General features: G+C 33.0%; 1 pseudogene; it reads left to right on the forward strand.

Annotated features, from left to right (window-relative positions):
• The first annotated feature begins 2,635 nt into the window (after positions 1-2,635).
• LOC144221742 (large ribosomal subunit protein P1 pseudogene) lies at positions 2,636-3,428 on the forward strand (annotated as a pseudogene).
• The last annotated feature ends 4,487 nt before the right edge of the window (positions 3,429-7,915 follow it).

Genomic DNA, 7,915 nt, shown 5'->3' on the forward strand with positions numbered 1-7,915 from the left:
TGNCTTCACTGAATGCTACAGACTAGAATTTATAATTTGTGGCAGGCTACATATATAGCAATGCTCTACCTAAATCAAGGGATCAGTTTGTTCCATATCATTATTAAAATTTAATAGTTTAAGGAAATTCGTTTCAGATCTAGACTTATGCCAAACAGATACCTGGGACTGCTTGATTCCCAACCTCTCCCTACATTCTTCTGTCTAAAGTTGTCTTCTCTTACAGATTCAGGCCTGGTATAATGCACAAGGCGAGCTTCTTGCATGAAGCTGTCATTAAATTAAGATCATTAGATTTTTCACACATAGACACAAGAAAGACACAGTGGATTTAGAATCAAAGAATAAAATTTTAAGTAAATATGCCCCAAATATTGCAATTATTCAATATTAAAAGATATTCAAATTTTACCTTGTGTCTTACATTTTATCTTTCAACTCTAGGTTAAATAGCTTTTTTCCATTCTCTAAGTGTCAGCACTAAATAGCTCTCTTGCTGATTACAACTGGTTCTTCTTCCCTAGAGTTTATTTTTACATTAGCTAATACGCTTTATCCATACCTAGAGAACCTCCCAGGTATTTTTGGATGCTTTTCAACTACAGCCTTGCCAATTTTCTTACTAACCTTCCAAATAATCAAAATTCTTTCTTTAAACCCACTGAGTTGACTTGAGGCCTGATACACACTGATATAATTCCTTGAAAGGACTCATTTTCTGCCAATGTGCTCTGCACACTATCATCTGTTCCTGGGTTCTGTTTCTTCACATTCCAAGGCCTTTCAAGATACACAATTATTTCATTTAATCCTCTGATATTTACTGCCTACTTGAGCCTCAGTTGCATCCGTGAATGGTGTTCTGGTTAATGGTTTATAGTAGATGTTGCTATCCACTCAGCAACTGCCCCACAAAATGGGTATGCCTTCTTCCTTCTCTCATAACCAGGATTGCAAGTTTGCTCAATTTTGTGTCCATTTTTTCTTTCACTCCTAAATTCGTCCTATGTATTGTATCACTTTTAAGTCCCTCTAAATGTGCACACGATGTACAGGATGACTTCTAGGCTCAGGGCTCTTTCTATTATGTTCTGATCCCTTCATGGCCAGTACTAAAGTCAGAGAGAATTATTTGACTGAAGAAGAGAATGTCCATGTAATATTTTAGAAGTGTACAGAAAGAGAGTTATATGGAGAAGAGAGTCAAAGGAGCATGAAGAAACAGAAGTGGGAGATTGATTCATCATTGTATTTCATAGTGTTCCTTAGAGTCAATTCTATCTTACCTTCACATATTTCTTAAAGGCCTTCCAATTTTATTATTAGGACATATTTCTTGACTTAATATTTTTCACAGGTCCCATAAGCTTCTCATTGCTACACACCAAGTACATGGCATCAAAGGGAAGAAGGATAACCTGGACAAAATATTTTTCTATTTTTCAAAGGTGCTTACTAGAAATATTTCTGATCACAATGAAAAATAACTTTTTTTAGAAATATAGGAAATTATTTTCATCTCTCTAAATGTCATTTCCACTTTCTTATTGAGGAAAAGTAGCATGGTTTTGCTGGTGTTTAACAAGTTTTAGGACTAAAATAATAAATATTATATGAAATATATTGCCATGACATATAATTGAAAACAGGACAATTTATATGAGGCAAAATATAATGTATGAATTTTCATATTTTATTAAAATTTATCTAAAATTATTAAGGAATTATGAAGAATACAATCAGTAGAAGATAGATATATCTGGATTTTTATTTTCAGCTAGACCTTTAACTCCATCTAAGTAACCATTGAAAAACTAAACTGTGGATTTGGAAATTAAATTTTTGCATGAAACCTGACTTCCTTTTCCATTTAACTTCACTAGCATTCTCTGACCAACCTCATTAAGGGCCTAGAGTCTTCATGGTATTTGACTTTTTCCTTATATGAAAACAAGAAAAGTCTAATGCTAAAATTTATATTTTGGTAGAAATCAATTCATATTTATGTGTTAAATATGTCCATTGGTTTTTTAAATCATTTAGCTCAAATTGTGAATTATAAACAAAGCTTTACGTTAGTATAATAAATAGACATCAATAAACCAGAGGGGATGGAATAAGCATGGATACTGGTATGAGTACGGACAGAGATATGTGTACAGTGGATAGATATAGATTAGCTAAATGTGTATTAAATATATATTAGAACACATTCTTTTTACTTTAGAAATATACATAAACACAGACAATTAACAATAAACAACCAAGGAATATCTATTCAGACTGTATAGAGAGATCGATGTAAAGTTGAGAGAGATAAATTACCGAACTGATAGTCATTCACTTAGACACACTCTTTCAGGGACAGTGACAAGTATTGAGTCAATTGATAAAATATAAAGTGAATATATTGAAGGAAGTATTACATTAGAATGAGTTATTTACTTAACTGACAATCAATTTTGGAATCTACAGTTGTAACAAAATAGTGTAATTTTGAAACCACTATATTTTGCTTGATTTAATGAATATTTATTTAACCTTTATAGTTTATGTTATGTCTTCAAACATTACTTAGATATAAGCAGTGATCCACTGGAGCTAGCTCATACCAGCTCACTGAAACCAATTATGCATGATTCTTCCCAACTCCGTTTTCAGGAAATCTGCTAAGGTAGGAACATTTATGGGCACTTGTTTAAAGTCAAGTCTACTTTTTCTTCATTTTCTTTTTCTTTCTTTTTTTTTCTTTTCCTTCATTTTCTTTTTTCCTTTTTTCAATTTCTGACAACCAGTTAGCATTTACTACTATATCACTGGATGTAATACTCATCAATTTAATATCTATACTATCCTAGATGACATATACTCTTTAAAAGCTTTTCACTTAAAATACTGCTCTTTTACTTATTTTATGTAAAAGTTATTTTTCTTTACAGTTTAGCTCTTAAAACAATGGTAATGGTAGCCTTCTTCAGCTACTGCTAAGGTGCTTGGTCCTTCCTAGGAATCTAGGCCCTCACTTCAACCCGCTGCAATTAGCACTGTGCCTGGGAGCACCAGGTCAGCACTTGCTGGTGCCAGGGCCTCCATCTTGGAGCTCACCTGCATCTACTTGGCCTTAATCCTCCATGTCAGATGAGGTGACAGTCATGGAGGGTAAGATAAATGTCCCCATTAAAGCACTGTGGGTAAATGTTAAACCTTTCTGGCTGGGCTTGTTTGCAAAGGCCCTGACCAATGTCAACATCAGGATCCTGATCTGCAATGTAGGGTCTGGTGGAATTGCCTCAGCAACAGGTGTTGCACCAGTAGGAGGTTCAGCTCCCTTCACCACTGCTGCCCCAGCTGGGAAGAAGGAAGTGGAAGCAAAGAAAGAAGAATCAGAGGAGTCAGATGACGACATGGACTTTGGTCTTCTAGACTAAATTTTTGTGTAATCTGTTCAATAAAAAGCCGAACAAAAAAATAATGCTAATACTAATGCAATACTAATGAGCATTTAATATCTTTCCAAGATAATTATGTAAAATGATGATGCATTTTTCAAGATTTATATTTGTACCACAGCAGAAAGTATATTCTTATGAAAGCAAATGAACAAAAATTTTTATGATAATTAAAGACAAAATTACATAATAACTCAAAAGTAAAGATTTCACTCAACTGTGAACTCTAAAATATAAAGCCAATGAATAAACACATAAAATGTAGAATCAGACCTATAGATACAGGGAACAAAATGATGGTTGCCAGACAGAAGTGAGGTGGAGGGATGGGCAAAATGGGTAAAGGGGAGTAGGAGATATAGGCTTCCAGTTATGGAATGAATAAATCATGGGAATACAAGGTACAATGATATTGAAATAGAGCCAATGATATTGTAATATTGTTGTAATGATTGATATTGTTGTAATGTATTGTAATGTAATGTAATAATTGTTGTAATGTAATGGTATTGTAATATCATTGCATGGTAGCCACACTTGTGAGCATAGCATAGTGTATAGAGATGTGTTGAAACAGTATGTTGTATACCTGAAACTAATGTAACATTGTGTGTAAACTATACTAAAAAAAAAGAGTAAACTTGAGTATAATTCCACATTTCTGGTGCTTTAGATTGCCACTGATAAATCAAGTAGAGAATGCAGGTCTATGATTCAATGGGATGTTGGGGAACATTAAATCATGTGAAAATTTTTTGAAAACACTAAAAGTGAAGCCATTCAAAATTTGAATCATCCATGTTTATAAAATATTGAAGTAAATAACTTATTTATTAGGTACAAGTAGCCAAAAAGTTTGTTAACTGTTATCAGTTCATATGCTTCATAGAAACACAAAATCTTCTGGAAAGAAAATGTGTGCATTCTGCAGTTAATTGTTTGATCACAACAATATGACCCAAATATCAACCTGCTAGCGGAATTTCTAATCATAAAATAGCCAAAATACTCTTCCTCCTTCCATCTGACACATGGTATTTATTATCTAATGTGTTTTTTTTATTTTGATTTTTAAAATATCTGGGCTATATGTTGGCATCCATGGGGGCTGTCTAAGTCCCACCTGAGGAGATATCTTGTTAGGTGACTGTTAGGTCATTCTAGAAGCAGTTACAAACAGCAAGGAGAACAGATAAAACATAACAAATTCTTCTTTATTTTGTTCTCTGAGAGTTCAAATTGTATGGGAACTATAGATGCTTTCCACAAATGAAAAATTTGTATTTTTTTAAATATTTTTATTTATTTCTAGGACAGAGAGAGAGAGAGAGAGAGACAGTGTGAGCAGGGGAGGATCAGAGAGAGAGGGAGACACAGACTGAAACTGGCTCCGGGCTCTGAGCTGGCAGTCAGCACAGAGCCCGATGCGGGGCTCGAACCCACGAACCGCGAGATCATGACCCAAGAGAAAGTCGGACGCTGAACCGACTAAGCCACCCAGGCGCCCCGAAAAATTTGTATTTCTTATTTGCTAATGACATAAAACATATATTTTCCTCCTTTGTGTGACTCCAGAGAGTTTCAAAGACCTCAAATTCCCTAACGTCCTTTATTAGTCCCTATACCAAAGAAGTTCCATAGTTTTATATGCCCAATTTTTCAAGACACTATTTTTGTTCATCTTAAACAATTTTTATTTCTATTGAGAAAATCTGTTCATCTCTCAGTAAAATTTAATAGAGTATTATTTTTAATTCCTCCTTTAACATTTATTAGAGATTTTGAAAAATAGGTGTTGTTATGAGCTTATAACCCTAACAAGCTATGCAGAATTATTCCTGGCTATTAATTATTAGGTTGTAGTGTACAAAAACAAAACTGCCATCCTAAATAAAGTACTATGTTACATTAGATCAGAAAGCTGGCCATGACATATAGTAATGTCTTTCTTAATTTTTTTTACTTTATTTATACAATGAGGTTATTAACTTATATTTTAAAGATACTTTGTAAGGATTCTTTGAACTAAAACTATATAATATTTGGAATACTACTTGAATATAAACAGAAAGTATTTGTAAATCATCACTGTTTTCCATCTTCAGAATTCTGTTTCTTTTCTATGTATTTCTCCTTCTCTTTTTCTTCTTTTCTCACCTTTTCCTACCATTTTCTTTCTTTTCATTTGGTATTCTCCCAAAAGTACCTCCTTTTCTTCCCAAGAAAATGATGATTGTCCTTTATCACCCTTCTTCCTTTTCATTCTATTTTCCCTTGTCCATTTTTTTACTTCCTGTCATGTATTCTGTGTATCCTCCCCCCTTCGCCTTTCCTTTTATTTTCCTCTCTTTGTTCCCTTGTCCTCCTATTTCTACACACGCTGATCCATTACTAGTCCTTTTTGTTTTCCATTTCTTTAGAATTGTCATGGAATAGAAGATGTAAAGACAGAAATAAATTCCTACTGCTTCCAGAAAACCTTGACACGCCATACTCCAATTTCAGGTGCCATAAGGCTAACTGGAGGCTTTATGCCTTATGCACAGGTTCATACTAAACTATATAAAATTTTCTATACTTCCCTAACAGTCAAAAATCCAACATTACTTTACATCCATAAAGTAAAACTTATGATAATTTTGAACACAAATTCCCCATATTCATTTTCAGTTACCTTGCCTTCTTCTCTTGTATTTAAGGAGTTATTTTCATTTTTATAAATTTGCAATATTTGGCCCAATAAAATATTTAAAAAATAATAATGGTCTAAATTATAACTAAATTAGTTATAAAAGTCCATTAATAAACATATATGTAATTACAGAAGATGATATGTCTATTAGTGTCATATAAGCAGATCACACACACACACACACACACACACACCAAATTTTTTTCATATACCTAATAAAGAGATGAATGACCAAACTCTAGGTATGAGGAAAGTGAAAGAATAATCAGAGAACTGGTTTTGTTTCCTCAGAGTTCCTCAGGAAGGCCTTACTTTATTATAAAGACACTTATTTTAGTTCTAAATTCATAAACCACACATTGCCTCTCAACATACGTCTTTTGGCAAGTTCAACATATTATTTGTTTGAATTCAATCTTTATTCTTTCAGCTTACAGATAATATAGGCCAGTGAGTCTCACATATCAAACTCTGTCACTGCTTGGAGAGGACTGAGAAAAAAGCCATGACTCATTGTTAAGAAACTTTATTTTAAATATACAAACACTTTTTTAGCCTTAAATTGTATAAATAAGAGAAAAACATGAGGTGTTTTTCACCTTTCACATTTATGTGTACTGTTGGTATTAATTAAAATTGGAACTTTTTCTCTCCAAAATTATAGCTTAGGTTGTTAGAAAACAATCAACGCCGAGAACGGTATTCATGTTAAAAAAAAACTTTATTATTTCATTATGCTATTATGAAGATAATGAGTTTCCATAGTCGATTTATTTTATTTTTTAACTAAATTGTCCTACACTCTGGTTATTTATTTTTAATTTAAAGTTTCTAAGAATGCCAAAAATTATATACATTTCTAAAAGTCTTCATGCAGTTTTAGGCTTTATATAGCTAATTAATGTCATTTATATCTTATGAATATTCACAGGCATCCAAGTAAAAATTTTTTTCACATCCAAATTGAACTAAGCAACCCTCTGCAACAAGCCTACTCCATCTCGTTTATCTTATTTCTGTCATTTGCCATTCTTGGCCCATATTAACAATGTAAATTAGAAAGCGATTCCTGGACTCTTACGGTCTGAATAATGCCCATGTTCCACAATTCATATACTGAATCTCTAACACTTGGTAACTTCAGAATGCGGCTATTTTTTATGGATGATCTTTAAACATGTAATTCAGTTAAAATAAGGTAATGAGGGTGGGGAGAAAGAGGCCATCCACAAGCCAAGAAGAGAGGTATCACCAGAAACCAATCTGTCCAAACCTTGATCTTAGACTTCCAACTTCCATAACTGTGAGAAAATCAATTTCTATTGTCTAAGCCTCCCAGTCTATGGTATTTTGTTATGGAAGCTCTAGCAAACTAATACACTGACCAATCCTGACTCTGAAGTAGAATTTATATAATAGTTTATTTCCATCTTCTCTCTCTTCTTTTGCACTCTTTGCTCATGATGTAGTTTTCTTATATTATTTATCAATTACTATCCAAGATATTTTATGAGCTACAGTTATTAAGTTGCCTTAAATCTTAGTACAAATAATTAGAAGCAAGGACTCTTCATTGACTCCATTTCTGAGTCATATTCACATGTATAATTCCCTTGTAATTCATGCTGGTTAAGTTCCACAATAGTCTATGTGCCAAGCTTCATGCTAGATATCAAGCTCATAAGCAAAAATTACAAAGGCTGAAATATTAGAAGATATCTTTGGCAAACAATATAATATAGACTAATCTACATTTCTAGCTCTAATCAACCTC

Source organism: Crocuta crocuta, unplaced genomic scaffold, assembly GCF_008692635.1.
Source record: "Crocuta crocuta isolate KB4526 unplaced genomic scaffold, BGI_CrCroc_1.0 scaffold211, whole genome shotgun sequence".
NCBI classification, from domain to species: domain Eukaryota; kingdom Metazoa; phylum Chordata; class Mammalia; order Carnivora; family Hyaenidae; genus Crocuta; species Crocuta crocuta.